Source organism: Toxorhynchites rutilus, chromosome 3 (assembly GCF_029784135.1).
Source record: "Toxorhynchites rutilus septentrionalis strain SRP chromosome 3, ASM2978413v1, whole genome shotgun sequence".
Classification (NCBI taxonomy): domain Eukaryota; kingdom Metazoa; phylum Arthropoda; class Insecta; order Diptera; family Culicidae; genus Toxorhynchites; species Toxorhynchites rutilus.
Genome location: NC_073746.1, coordinates 540871 through 555675, shown reverse-complemented (window position 1 = coordinate 555675; position 14805 = coordinate 540871). Strand labels below are relative to the sequence as shown.

Below are 14805 nucleotides of genomic sequence, written 5' to 3'. Positions count from 1 at the left end.
CCGTCCCGTCGTACATATATGTTTATGTGTGTGTGTCATAAATTGTGTTTGTGTTAGCTTGGAGCGCGCCTGATGCGTACTCGACCCCGCGTGTTTCGCAGCTTCCGACATACCCGCGACCAACGCTTACCCAAATGCAGTGCAATTGTTCTGTGTGCACCACCAAAAAAGCGTAGATTACATATTGATGGATCAAGCATGGAGCAATACGATAGCGGAAGCGAAAATATATGCCCAAACTAAAATTCATTTAATCTCATTCAATTAAATTTATTTTTGTTTTTATAAAATATAAGACATTTATTTGTGTTAGTACAATTGCGCTTTATTTGGGTTCTGAATTTATTTAAATTAATCGAAATGAATTCCTATATCATCTGTACAATGCCGGCAGTATCTCTGTTTTTACCGAGGGAAAAGTTGTGTTGAACATATTCTAAATCTGTACCAAACTTCCTTCTGGATATCAGCCCAAAGTTTCACCAATAAACATTTCAAATTTCTCAAATTGATTTTCGACAGGAAATGAATAAACTTTTTACTCATCCCCAACAGAACCACAGCTCTCTATCCTCGAATGACTATAACTCATGCTCCGCACCTATTTCATGGAAGCAATACTACAATTCCGAGTGAATAAAATATTTATTGCCCACCTTACGGATTAACTCTTTGGGATTGTTTCGATGCCGAGCAGAATCCCTTTCTGCCCCCTTATTCGACCCCAAAATCGATTCCATCTGCATCTGCACACACATACGATTGCCATCTCCTATGTTCGAAGAATATTGTTTCATAACAAAAGAATCCAAGCCAGCAGAGAAGAACTTATATGAAAGCCGCAATAAAAGTAATACAAATATTCATATATGTATACGAGCGTCCTTTTACTGCGGCACGACTGCCCCAAACTCATCCCTGGCCGTTATCATAAGTGAGCATTAAATCACACCAGGCCATCCTAGAAACGGGTGAGCTACCCAAGAGGAATACACCCCCGCAAGAATCCACACCCGAACCCATCCGGGCACTGCTCGTTGGCTACATACACATATTTTTGCTGACCATCGTCATAAGCTTCTTCCCTTCCCGCCTTCAGATTTCAACGTTCTTGTTCACATTCGCACACACCTACGCTCCCCAGCAGAAGAATGTATCAAATTTATCAATAGTTATAACCTCTCCTTCTCTCTCTTTTTACAACATATTTTCTCTTTCTCTCGGCGGTGCTCTCCGCCACGAAGATGATGCTGTATTTCTATTTAGGTGTGTATTGTGCAACTATATGGATATATATTGCCCTCCTCGCAGATCTAGCTATGTACCAATTGAGTTCAGAAGCTGTTCCTGCGTTGCCTTTTTCCACACACCAAAGTCCGGCACTCCAAACATAGCAGCATGAGTTTGCACAGCCTCGTGTCCAGTCCAGCTTCCGTTGCCAAGGATACCGAGGGTATTTTCGGACCAGGAGTGGGAGGATTTGTGCGAGTGGGCGCAAAATGGACGAGGGATCCTTTTCGTCCAACTGCCATGGTCATTTCTCTGGCCGATGGGACGGTGGCACACAAGGGTGGTGTTGCAAATCTTAATTTTTTGTTGGTCATTTTCTGTACGATTGTACTCTAGCCTTCACTTCTCGCCTGAGCATCCGAGGACGGAAAACGAAGCACTCGTCCGCGACAGGGTGTGAGAAAGCATCCAGTCCGCTCAGTTCCCCGGGATGGGAGGATAAAAAGAAATTTCATCTCACTCACTTTCATCTTTCGCCCGAATTGAGATAGGGCAAGTGAACCAATATGCGGTGCGACGGTATCTGATGGGAAAAGCGGTTGGCTGGATTCAGGAGAAGCGACTCGTGTATACGAGCTGGGCTGCTGCCGGTAAGGCTTCCATTTACCATCGTTCCGGGAGGAATGAGGTCTCGGCTTGGTGCGCAGACTGGGGAGAATGATGCCCCACAATTTTTCCGGCCAGTCTGCAAAAGAGTGTAGTTAAAATATTTGGGGTAACTAAGGGCCATAAATTTAGCAAGAAATAGAATGGAAGGACATAAATATTTTATTGTTGCGCTGAGATGAGTTTTTTTAATCATGTTTGATTTATTTTCCGACTCTACTAGGATTGTAGGATGAAACTAATTAGAGCTAGCAGCTTGGTAGTCCAACGAGACTGAACCGGGTCTCTTTACAATGGAATCATATTTTTGCTCATATGTTTACCAGATACTGCGAGTTGAAGTTGTCTGGTTATTTCGATGAAGCAAACACACAATTCTCAAAATATTTACAATCGTGGTAATCCCTGTTTGATTCCAAACATTTCACTCATTTATCAATTAAATTGTAAATTACGTTCGAATAAAACTTTTTTTTTGTTTCGACGAAAACTATTCGCCGGCCCATTTTTCGACATCCCCCGACATGTCCCTTTGAAGAAAAAAGATGATAATCTGACGGAGCCAAGTCTGGAAAATACGACGGGAGTAACAACGTTTTCCAGGTGTGTCTTGATAAGTTTCAATTTACAATTTGTTGTCAGAAGCGATTTCTATTGACCATTTCATCCGGTTTTAGTAGCTCGTGGTTCACCATATCCTCTTGTTCCCATCACATATAGTGCACCGTCTTTCGGCCGAAACGATTTGGCTTTGCAGGGAAAGCCATTATTTTTTCGCGCGTAGGGTTCTTGAAGTAAATCTCTTTTTCGTCGCGAATACAATGCAAAACTGACTTCTTTTGAAACCGGTGAAGGAGCATTTCACGAATGGTTTCGCGATGCTCCATTCGCCATTCGCTCAATATGTGAAGAGCTTCTGCATCTTCTCCATGACTTTCAAACGATGTCCAATTGCTGTTCTGGACACATTCAGTGTTCCTGCAAATTTTTGTTGGGTTTGGTTGTGTTTAGATTGGGTCTGCATCCAAAAACTTCTGCAATTTATCGTCTTCAAAACGTTTTGCTGCGCCAGGATGGTCATTGTTATTCATATCAAAATAATCACTATTGAATTGTCGAAACCATCTCTCACATGTTTTCACTACTGCAGCATGCTCACCATAACCTTCCACAAACGAACGATGTGCTTCGACCATATTTTTCTTCAAATGAAAACACAAAAGTAGCTAATGTTACAAATGCCGCAAATGCTCTTCATTCGGAACGAAATTCGTCATTTTTAACACCCTGAACAACCAAGACATAGTAACTTGGTTGTTCAGGGTATTAAATGTTTGCCAAATTACACTAACATTTTTTTTTAGAATTAAATATCAAATTAAAAAAACAACATATATGTCAAATCGAAGGAATGCACACAAAAAACCTTGCTAGCAACATCAACCAGTCAATTGGTCGATGTCAAATCAGAGGGGACCAAGTCGTAAAGTTGGAAATTTCGAGTTATAGATTGCAGTAGGTTAAGCTTTTCGGTCCTCCCCAGGTGTCACCTTTAGAGGGGTGACACCCATGACCATGACAAGTATACTATATTAAAAAAAATCATGATTTTGAATGAAGGTAACCGTTACTAATGGTATGGACTAACAAAACTAATAATAACTAATAATAAACTAATAAAAGTCTATATTATAGAATCCTTTTTGTTTTTTTTATGTTTATTATTACCTCATAATACATCATTCATTTCTGTCCTGGGGTGTAAATTCATAGTCTCGAAAACGAGAGAATTACGTTCGAAGTAGAAGGTTTTGTGAGTTAATATTTGTTTATCGGATGAACGAAATGGTATGAAAATAACATTATTCGAAAGATTAAAGATCTACGAGAGATGTTTTTTATTAATTAGCCATAAAATATTGTATCAATAGTTCAAAACTGCGCTGTTGTCTCGCACTCAGGGATGCCAGATGATTCTTCCAAATGTCTTCACGACAAAATGTCTTCAAATGTCTGCACATTCATATCGAAAGAAACTAAAATTAATAACTCACTTTTGAACATAGTTTGATAGCTTTTTCAATGTTTATTCTAATTGGAATTGCTATATAGTGAATTTCATTAAACTTGCCTTGAGGTTTTGAAGTTTATTTCAATAAATTGAACTAAAAATATACTCCGCAACTGCTTACTAAATTTTATGAGTTGAGAAATGATATACCGTTAAATGAGTGGATATTTTCCATAAAAACGGAACTGTGATAACTCAATGTGTTAAATTCAGCTTTAAAGTTTTGGTTGTAACTCAAACCGTATCCATAAAAACTAGTTATTGCAAAGGTGTGTAACCAGAATTTGAAGTAGTCACTTTGTTGTTGAATTTATTCTATATACATGTGGATTTTATGCTTTTTATGAAAAGTTTGAAGAAACTAGCTTTGCACAGTGACGATATCGTAACCAATGAGGTTTATCGAAGTGCGATTATTGCTAGTTAAAAACTAAGAAAACCCAAGCAAAAGTCTCTATAGATTACTGAGATCAGAAGTATACAAGTGACACTGGCAAAAAAGTGTACGAATGACACTAACACAAAAGCCCTGCAGTTTATGGAAAAATATATCTCAAAAATTCACATACACTATCACACTGAAATGTCTTCACATATTTCATAATGTCTTCACAAAATCAAACATCTTCACAGTAAGTAAAATGTCTCGGAGCCGATCTGGCGTAGTGGTAACATCCATGCCTCTCACGCTAAAGGTCACGAGTTCAATTCTCACTCCCGACATTCTTCCAAAAATGGAAGTTAAAGTGACGAACCAGCCAAATGAGTTGAAAGTCACTATAATACAGAAAAAAAAAAAGTAAAATGTCTTCAAAATGAAGACATGTCTTCAAACCTGGCATCTCTGCTCGCACTACAAGTCATTCAGACCATTCCGATCGACACTATGAAGTACTAGATCTGCTGCATTCTAGGAGCGAATGTTGTTTTGTGACGGAGTCGTTTTAAAAATCGGTCAAGGCACCACTGCCAATATCGGGGATTGGATAGTCATCAACCTATGCTCGCTACAAAAAAAAATCTACCAGACGTTCCATAACGAACGACTACTCCTACTACTTCTTTAAAGTGAAGGGTAGAGTCCAACTCGGAGACTCGACGCCATTTCTCGTCAACTGAGAGTCCCCCTGAATCGCCAACCCGACGTCGCTGACCAATACACCGACTTTATGACTAATCACTCGGACACATGCAGCGAACTACCAGACACCGCCTGACAGCTGTTATCATCTATCATATCGTGTAATCATTCGGGAAGAGAGTGCGACCAAAGTCGACCAAGCAATAAGGCAATCGATTGGTATTTTAGACCAGGGCCCGAAATCTTCGAAGGTGAATAATGAAGACCGACTCTACTCTCAGAAGCTTCGCTTCGACTAGAACTGCTTCGTCAGTTGCCCACAGCAAAAAGTGACTAGAAAATGAACTGACTAGCGTTGACTAACGAGGATGACTAGTCCAGTCAGTGGTTTTTTTATCTGACTCGATTAATGAATACAAAAGTCTGCCTCTTTCTTTAACTGACTTCAATCCACATTTCTAATCCCCTAGTAACGAAATTGCCCGCGTACGCAATCTTATTTTTACGTCCATATAAAGAGGAACGAAAACATGATTTCTGATGCAAAAAAAGTCACAGGAGAGTTGTGTCCAAGACACGACGGCATAGTTGACGTAGGATTCCGTTAGGTTATCTGTTGATTTTGGATATGTTTAAAGAATAACATCTTTGATAATGATTTGGTGGCCCTGAAAAGGGGTGTTTTATTCGGTTGTTGCGTATTGTTTGTTCACTTCACCAGTGTTTACCGAGTGATGATGACAGAAGGATGGTAAACAGTCGTTGAATGATGCGTATCAGATAGAAGATGCCGATCTGAAATGAGATATGATGAAAACCGCCCTCTGTGTCCCTAGACGAGATGCGTCTTGTGTTATGTATGGATGAAATAAAGTAAAAAAATTAACCGATTTAATATAAGATAATTATCAATACCGAACACAATTATCAAATTTTCTCATCAGGGTGAAAATGGACACAACAAAACAACAGACAGCTTAAACCAAACGACCCGTTCTTAAGCGGGAACACACCTTGATTTTTATTTAAGAAAATTGAAAAAAATCATTTCATATATCAAGTCATTTTTAACACAACTGCTACCATATACAATTTTACAATTTTTTTTTAACTTATTTTCAATGTAAAAATGCCCCCGACTTGCAAACACTTGCAATGTCGATTCCCCCCATGCAGCTTGGCTTTGATGTCTCCGTGAGGGAACCGCCGCATGTTGTTGGATATTTCCATTAGGGTAGGGATTGAGATTTTCCAGTTGTTCGATAGTTAGTTTCATGCCATATATTATTTTATTCAATATAAAAAAACTGTTATGGAATGCCGAAATCGATTGACGCAAAAATTTCATCAATCCATCATGAAATGACTGAGCAATAAGCGTTTGAAATTGGACAATTTTCACGATGTGCTCGATTTTCTAATTTCAATTTGTACCTCAATATGTTCCCGAAAGACGTAATCCTACGTCAAAAGAAGTTAACCCATCAATGGACGGTTTATTGTCTACCCATCGTGAACTCAAACCAACGAACTCAGACATTTATCAAGTATGCTATAAAGGTACTTGCGTTAGTAAATAGCGTGCAAAATAGCACACACACACTGCACGCTATTTTATACGTGTGAGTGATTTTCGTGTACGATACAAAATAATCTAGCTCACCTGTAGCCTATGTCAAACCACGTTGAACTCAAACATCAATGCATGCACACGTACATGGGAGAGAGAAAGAGAGGAACGAATTCGTTTTGGGGGAAGTCACTTCAAAATGCAATGAGGACAATTTGACTGGGAAAAATGAAATGATAAAGTCGAATCAGAGCTTCCATCTAAAACTAGAATCTAGAATCAAAACTAGAAGAACACTACACAACAACAACATAGAATAATTGAGTAATAACATAAAGAGAATCTCATTCGTCTTCCTAAGTTCGAAGCCGCCGGACGCATATATTTCGTGATCGTGTATCGTTGAAGTGATACCGTTATTCTCGTGACTGGTCAAGTGATTGTGCGCAATAACGGGATTCCCTAGATTGTAGCTGGATTGCATTGAATCGGACACAACAAGCAGGAGGAAGAAGGCCTGCAGCGCGGGCGCTGTGTGCTGTGTGCTGGTGAATTTATCGCCTCTCGTCATCGAAACCATTATCGTGCTGTGGTGCGATACACCGGTTCAGCTGCACCGAAGGATTGATACGCGTTGGAGATTATCCGCATTGGTGTGGTGTGCATTATAAGTATCAATAATTTTATTAGGTTAAGTTTATTAGCTTTAGAAAGAAAAAACAAACAAAAAATTGAAAAATTAACTAAAAAGTGTACATCTGCCACTTTAAATGGCAGATGAAGAAGGAACCGTTGACATGGAGATTGAATCCACTGTCTACCCCTCCATATCTACGGGAGCTGGAAAGTCGCTTAAACGCGTTCCCCCCTCGGATGTCTCTTTAGAGGGAGAGTTAAGTCACCTAAACAAGCCCCCCTCAAGAAAATTTGCAAACCTTTCCTCTTCACCCCCTCAATCTCCTGCTCCCGCTTCCGATCAACTCCCGAACTTGCCTCCCAGCCCTACTGTTCCTGATCCCGCTCAACAATCGACCTCGTCCCCCTCAGTTGTTTCCTCTCCTCGTGTCAAGGTCTATCCAGAAGATTCACCTGGATCTGGCCCATGGGTTGTTTTCTTCCGGCCCAAACCAAAAGGAAAATCTCTAAATGTCATTCAAATTTCTAAAGATCTGGCAAGATATTATTCCTCCGTGGTCGAAATTAGAAAGGCTAGACCGAACAAACTGCGTGTTGTCGTGGCTAATCGGAAGCACGCTAACGATATTGTTGTCGACAATCGTTTTGTAATAGAATATCGCGTATATGTGCCCTGCCATAACGTAGAAATTGCGGGGGTGATTACAGAAACGGGTCTGACGAGCGAAATAATAAAAGAGGGAGATGGCAGATTTAAACAGCTCCCTTTGAAGCAAATTAAAATATTGGACTGCCAGCAACTAGGAAAAGTTTCCCAGAATGGGGAAGAAAAAAAATTCACGCCGTCCAACTCGTTTCGAGTAACTTTTGCTGGTTCCGCCCTCCCTGACTACGTTATGGTGGATAAATTAAGGCTTCCAGTGCGACTCTTCGTGCCAAAGCCCATGACTTGCAACAAATGCAAGTCAGTTGGTCATACAGCAGATTATTGCGCCAACAAGGAGCGCTGTGCCACTTGCGGAGAGCAACATGAGGGGAAATCCTGCAGTGCGACTGAGCATAAATGTCCATATTGCGGGGGATCCCCACATGAGCTCTCAGCTTGTGAAACTTACAAGAGTCGCTGGGATAAACAGAAGCGCTCTTTGAAGGAACGCTCGAAGCGCACTTTTGCGGAAATTTTGAAGGGCGCTTCTCCACTGGCTCAAGAGCAACAACCAATCAACACACATAATGTTTTCGCTACGTTGCCAGTTGACGAAATAGAAGCGGACACAGCTAGCGGGGGCACAACGGTTATTTCCAAAGGGAATCCCCGGCGCAAAAATGTGACCACTCCCAAAGTTCAAGGACAAGTCCCTCCGGTGATACCCCCTGTTAGCTTGCCTAAAAAATCGAGTGCAGCGGACAAGCAAAATCAGGTTCCCCCTGGTTTCCGTGGGAATAGTTCATCTTCGAACGACCCAGCACTCGAGGGGACATCAAAAACCCCAACTGTCCCTATTTTTCCGTCCAGCTCAACTTCCCAATCGGGATTTATAAAGTTGTCTGACCTTTTGGATCAAATCTTCAAGTGTTTTAATGTTTCCGACTCCATCAGAACCATTGTCATCTCAATGCTTCCAGTATTAAAGACAATTTTGCAACAATTGATGCAAACATGGCCCCTCCTTGCAATGATTATCTCTCTTGATGTCTAATTTAAATAGAGAGGTCGGAGATATCACTGTTTTACAGTGGAATTGTCGTAGTCTTACCCCTAAATTGGATACATTCAAATTTCTAATTCATAAAGTCAATTGTGATGTTTTTGCACTGTCCGAAACCTGGCTCTCTTCTCAAAATGATCTCTCTTTCCACGATTTTAATATAATACGCTTGGACCGCGATGACAGATACGGAGGGGTACTATTGGGGATCAATAAGTGTCACTCTTTTTTTAGAATTGACCTTCCACCTATTGGAGGGATCGAAGCTGTTGCCTGTCATGCAAACATCAGAGGCAAAGACCTTTGTATAGCCAGCTTGTATTGGCCTCCGAGATCTGCGGTTAGCCGCAAGCAACTTGTTGACATGTGCTCACTCCTTCCTGAGCCACGATTGATCTTGGGAGACTTCAACTCTCACGGAACTGCCTGGGGGGAACAGTACGACGACAATCGTTCATCGTTGATATATGACCTTTGTAACAGCTTCAATATGACCGTTTTGAACACTGGGGAAACAACACGTGTACCTAAACCTCCTGCTAACCCAAGTGCTCTTGACCTCTCGCTTTGCTCGAATTCACTATCGTTAGATTGCAAGTGGAATGTAATCCAGGATCCCAACGGTAGTGATCACTTGCCAATCGAAATTTCCATCACCATTGGGTCGAATTCTTCTGAATCTATAAACATGGCATATGACCTCACAAGACACATTGACTGGAAAAAATATGCGGACGCGATTGCTCTAGCCATCAATTCCAAAGATGGTTTACCTCCATTGGAGGAGTATAACTTCCTTTCTCGTTTGATCTATGACAGCGCGGTTCGCGCTCAAACGAAACCCATCCCAGGTTCCACTATTCGTCGAAGGCCTCCCAATCCATGGTGGGATAGCCAATGTTCCAAGCTTTATCAGGATAAATCGAATGCATTTAAAGCTTTTCGGAAAAGTGGAACCATTGAGAATTTTCAAACGTATTTATCCCTTGAAAATCAATTTAAAAACTTGATCAAAGGGAAAAAACGTGCTTATTGGCGAAATTTCGTGGGAGGTCTGTCACGAGAAACGTCAATGAAAAAATTATGGAAAGTGGCTCGAAACATGAGAAATCGCTCTTCAACGAATGAAAGCGAGGAATATTCACATCGATGGATTTTAAATTTTGCACGGAAGGTTTGTCCCGATTCCGTTCCTGTACAAAAAATTGTTCGAGATATTTCACAAGATAGGTGCGATCTTGATTCCGAGTTTTCGATGGTAGAATTCTCTCTTGCTCTCCTTTCATGTAACAATTCTGCGCCGGGATCGGATAGAATTAAGTTCAACTTGCTGAAAAACCTCCCTGATGTGGCGAAACATCGCTTGTTGAATTTATTCAATCGGTTTATGGAGCATAATATTGTTCCAGATGATTGGAGACAAGTACGAGTTATAGCTATTAAAAAACCCGGAAAGCCCGCGTCCGACTTCAATTCGTACCGCCCAATAGCAATGCTGTCTTGTATACGGAAATTGTTGGAGAAAATGATCTTGTTTCGCCTTGATCGTTGGGTTGAAACGAATGGCTTACTCTCAGATACACAATATGGGTTCCGCAGGGGCAAGGGGACGAATGATTGTCTTGCGTTGCTTTCTTCAGAAATTCAAATGGCTTACGCCGGAAAAAAACAAATGGCTTCAGTATTCTTGGACATAAAGGGGGCCTTTGATTCTGTTTCAATAGAGGTTTTGTCAGACAAATTACACTTTCGGGGTCTGCCGCCTCTATTGAATAATATGTTATATAACTTGCTTTGTGAGAAACATTTGAACTTTTCTCACGGAGATTCGGCAGTAAGTCGGTTCTCTTACATGGGCCTCCCCCAGGGCTCATGTTTAAGCCCCCTTTTGTACAACTTCTATGTAAGCGACATCGACAATTGCCTTACACAAAATTGCAGCCTAAGACAACTTGCAGATGATGGAGTGGTGTCTGTCGTAGGATCAAACGAATCCGACCTGCAAGGACCCTTATAAGATACTTTGAACAATTTTTCAACCTGGGCCATTGGGCTAGGGATCGAATTCTCCACGGAGAAAACAGAGATGGTGGTTTTTTCTAGGAAGCATAGACCAGCAAAACCAAAGCTTCAACTTTTGGGTAAACCGATCACTCATGCTATGTCATTCAAGTATCTTGGGGTATGGTTCGACTCCAAATGTACTTGGGGGGCCCATATTAGGTATCTGAGTAAAAAATGTCAACAAAGAATAAACTTTCTCCGTACAATTACCGGCACCTGGTGGGGAGCCCATCCCGAAGATCTTATAATGTTGTATCGAACAACTATTCTCTCAGTGATGGAGTATGGCAGTTTCTGTTTTCAATCAGCTGCCAAAACACACCTCATTAAACTCGAGCGAATTCAGTATCTTTGTCTCCGTATTGCGTTGGGATGTATGCCCTCAACGCATACCATGAGTCTCGAGGTTTTGGCAGGCCTACTCCCACTAAAAGATCGCTTCAATTTATTATCTCTTCGGTTCCTCATCCGGTGTAAGGTCATGAACCCATTGGTGATCGGAAATTTTGAGCAGCTGATCGAGCTAAATTTTCATTCTGGATTCATGAGCTCATATCATGAATTCGTCTCCATGCAGGTTGATCCTTCTTCGTATATTCCCAACCGTGTTTGTTTTCCTGACTACATCAATTCCTCTGTACATTTTGATCTGTCCATGAAGCAGGATATCCATGGAATTCCAGATTATCATCGATCGGGGATCGTTCCTACGATTTTCGAAGCAAAGTATGGGCGTGTCAATTGTGATAATATGTACTTTACTGATGGGTCCTCTATGAATGAGTCCACAGGATTTGGAGTGTTCAACAATTTTTTTAGCACCTCACACAGTCTTCAGTATCCTTGCTCAGTGTATATTGCTGAATTGGCAGCAATTCATTGGGCGCTGGACAGCGTCGCCTCACGACCTGTTGAACACTATTACATTGTAACGGATAGTCTTAGCTCTGTCGAAGCTATCCGTTCAGTGAGGCCGGAAAAGCACTCGCCGTACTTCCTTGAGAGAATACGAGAAATTTTGAGTGCTTTATCCAGACGCTGTTATGTCATTACCTTTGTCTGGGTCCCTTCACATTGCTCAATTCCGGGTAATGAGAGGGCTGACTCATTAGCAAAGGTAGGTGCAATTGAAGGCGAAATTTATCAGCGTCAAATCGCCTTCAATGAATTTTATTCTTTAGTTCGTAAAAATACCATCGTTAACTGGCAACGCAAATGGAACGAAGATGAATTGGGCCGGTGGCTCCACTCAATTATCCCTAAGGTTAGCCTCAAACCATGGTTCAAAAGTCTGGACTTGAGTCGGGACTTTATTCGCACCTTCTCCCGACTCATGTCCAATCACTGTTCGTTAAACGCGCTACTCTTTCGTTTTGATCTTGCCGACAGCAATATCTGTGCCTGCGGCCAAGGTTACCACGACGTCGAACACGTTGTTTGGTCGTGCGAGGAGTATCTTGTTGCCAGATCGAATTTAGAAAACTCTCTTCGGGCTAGAGGAAGGCAGCCCAATGTGCCGGTGAGAGATGTGTTGGCTGGTTTAGACCTTGATTACATGTCCCAAATATATGTCTTCCTAAAAGTTATCGATCTTCGTGTCTGATTATCCTTATATCCTTATATTCTCCTTTTCCTTTTTCTTCGCGAGAAATCAAATCCCTTCTTATTAACAATAGAATAAGGTGAACTGTAAAAACATTTTAGATATAAGATAGGCTTAAGAATTGAGTGTAATGAATGTGAGTGTGAATGTGAGAGTGAACATTGTCAACATATCCTTTTATCCCTTCCTTTTCCTGAAGAAAATATGTCACCCTTCTAAACTCGAGTAGACCGCGAGTAATCGGTTTTCTACACCATTAACATTAGAATTAAGGAAAAATGTTTATATATACTTGTAACAATACAGTCAGGAGTTTGGCTCCTTTAAACTTATGTAACTGAGCCTGTAAAAATAAACGATTTAATAAAAAAAAAAAAAAAAAAGTCGAATCGGTAAAGGGAGATAGCGACTAAACACCCGACTGACTGTTCAGTCGTTTTGGCGGAGAAACTGCGTGAAGAAGCCAAAAGTCATTACCAACTGAATACGGATATAGTCAGACAGATAATCAGCTGACTATACTCAGTTGACTATGACTATGCAGAGCCCTGTTTTAGACCATTATTGGTGGATTCTGGCCAAAAGATCGTCTAGGTGGATTATTGACAAAAGATCGTCTAGATTCTTGTACGTAGCTCCTACCATAAATGTTCAATCGGAATGAGGTCCGGTGATTGTGATGACCATTCCAAAATGGACACATTCTCCTTCGAGAATCATGTTTAATTCACCAAGGTCTGATGAAAATAAATTAAATTTACTTTTGGCAGACCACAGTACCTTCTTTCAATCTGTCTTTGACCAATGTTTGAATCGTCTGGCAAAACTCAATCGAGCCTTCCGGTTCATGATGGATATCAGTGGCTCCTTTGCTGGTCGATGAGCAAAAAGTTTCACCTCACAGAGACGGCGTCGGACAGTCCGGATACTTAGGTTGAGTTGCAAAAGCTCTGTAGCATATCGGATAACGTCTGTTGCAGTCTTTCGTGGGTCATTTTCGATATTTTTTTTTCATTTATTGTTCATTTCGCCAAATATACTCATTTAAAGATGGTAACTTTCAAACTACTTGTTCGATATTTGATCTTTTTACTTGGAGAGGAAAATGAATAAATTTTGAAAAGCTTTTCACATTTCAACAAAAGTGTGGAAAGAAACATTTCAGTTATAAAAATGTATATTTAATCATATGAATCATATGACTTCAAGAAAATAAATATGCGAGGTTTGATGAAAACCTGAGCATTTTGGTACCATTGACGGTTTCGTCGGTACCGATTTTGTTTTTGCTAATTTATTCTGTAAAATTCTGCAAGAATGAAAAATTATGCAGGTACATTGAATGTAAATCATTCATTTGATATTATCATGTTCTGGATGAAGTTTCATGAAGGTTCCAGATGAAATTGCATGAATTAAAAAAAAACTATGGTGCACTTCCCGTTCTGGTCGGGGGAATTTTTCGTCAAAGAAATTTCCTCCGACTTGCACTGTGATCACGCGTATTCTAGAGCTTGCCACTCAGAATGCATTCAAGGCGTGTTATTTGGCATAGAAATTTCAACTAAATATTAATAAAAATGACGCAAGTAATACTACGTTGAGACGGCGAAGTTCCTCTAGGAACGTTAGTGCCATTGAAGAAGAAGAAGATGGTGCACTTCCACAAAGAAAAATGCATCTTCGATAATTGTATGTTTCCTGAAAGGACGCACCGCACAAAGAAGGGTTATATTTTATCAAATCCATTACTTTTCCCGATATCTCTTGGTATCTTTCATCCTAGATTTTTTTCGCTTAATCTTATGAAATCATACATCTTCAACAATAATATTTTTCTTTCTCTTTTCCGAAGTCTTCCCCTTCAAAATACACCCTACTCACTCTTCAGAGCGCTATGTATTTCACCAAGCTCGTTACGATTCATACCGATAAATTGCCAAAGGGCAGATCCGCGATCTTCTCCCAATGCATGCTTCCAATGGGGCACAGTCTTTTTTTGTTCCCCCTCATCCTTCGCTATATTTTTTATAATATTTTTATTCGCCGATCTTATATTTATGTAATATTGCATTCAGAGGCGTGTCTAAACTATTATATCATATCATATTTTATACTCGGTATATAACCGAGAAGATGAAAATTCACCCACACAAACTATGACCGCACATATTC

General features: G+C 40.5%; 1 pseudogene; it reads left to right on the top strand.

Moving 5' to 3' along the window:
* The first annotated feature begins 4330 nt into the window (after positions 1–4330).
* Positions 4331–4411, top strand: LOC129780949 (U4 spliceosomal RNA; annotated as a pseudogene).
* Positions 4412–14805: the final 10394 nt, after the last annotated feature.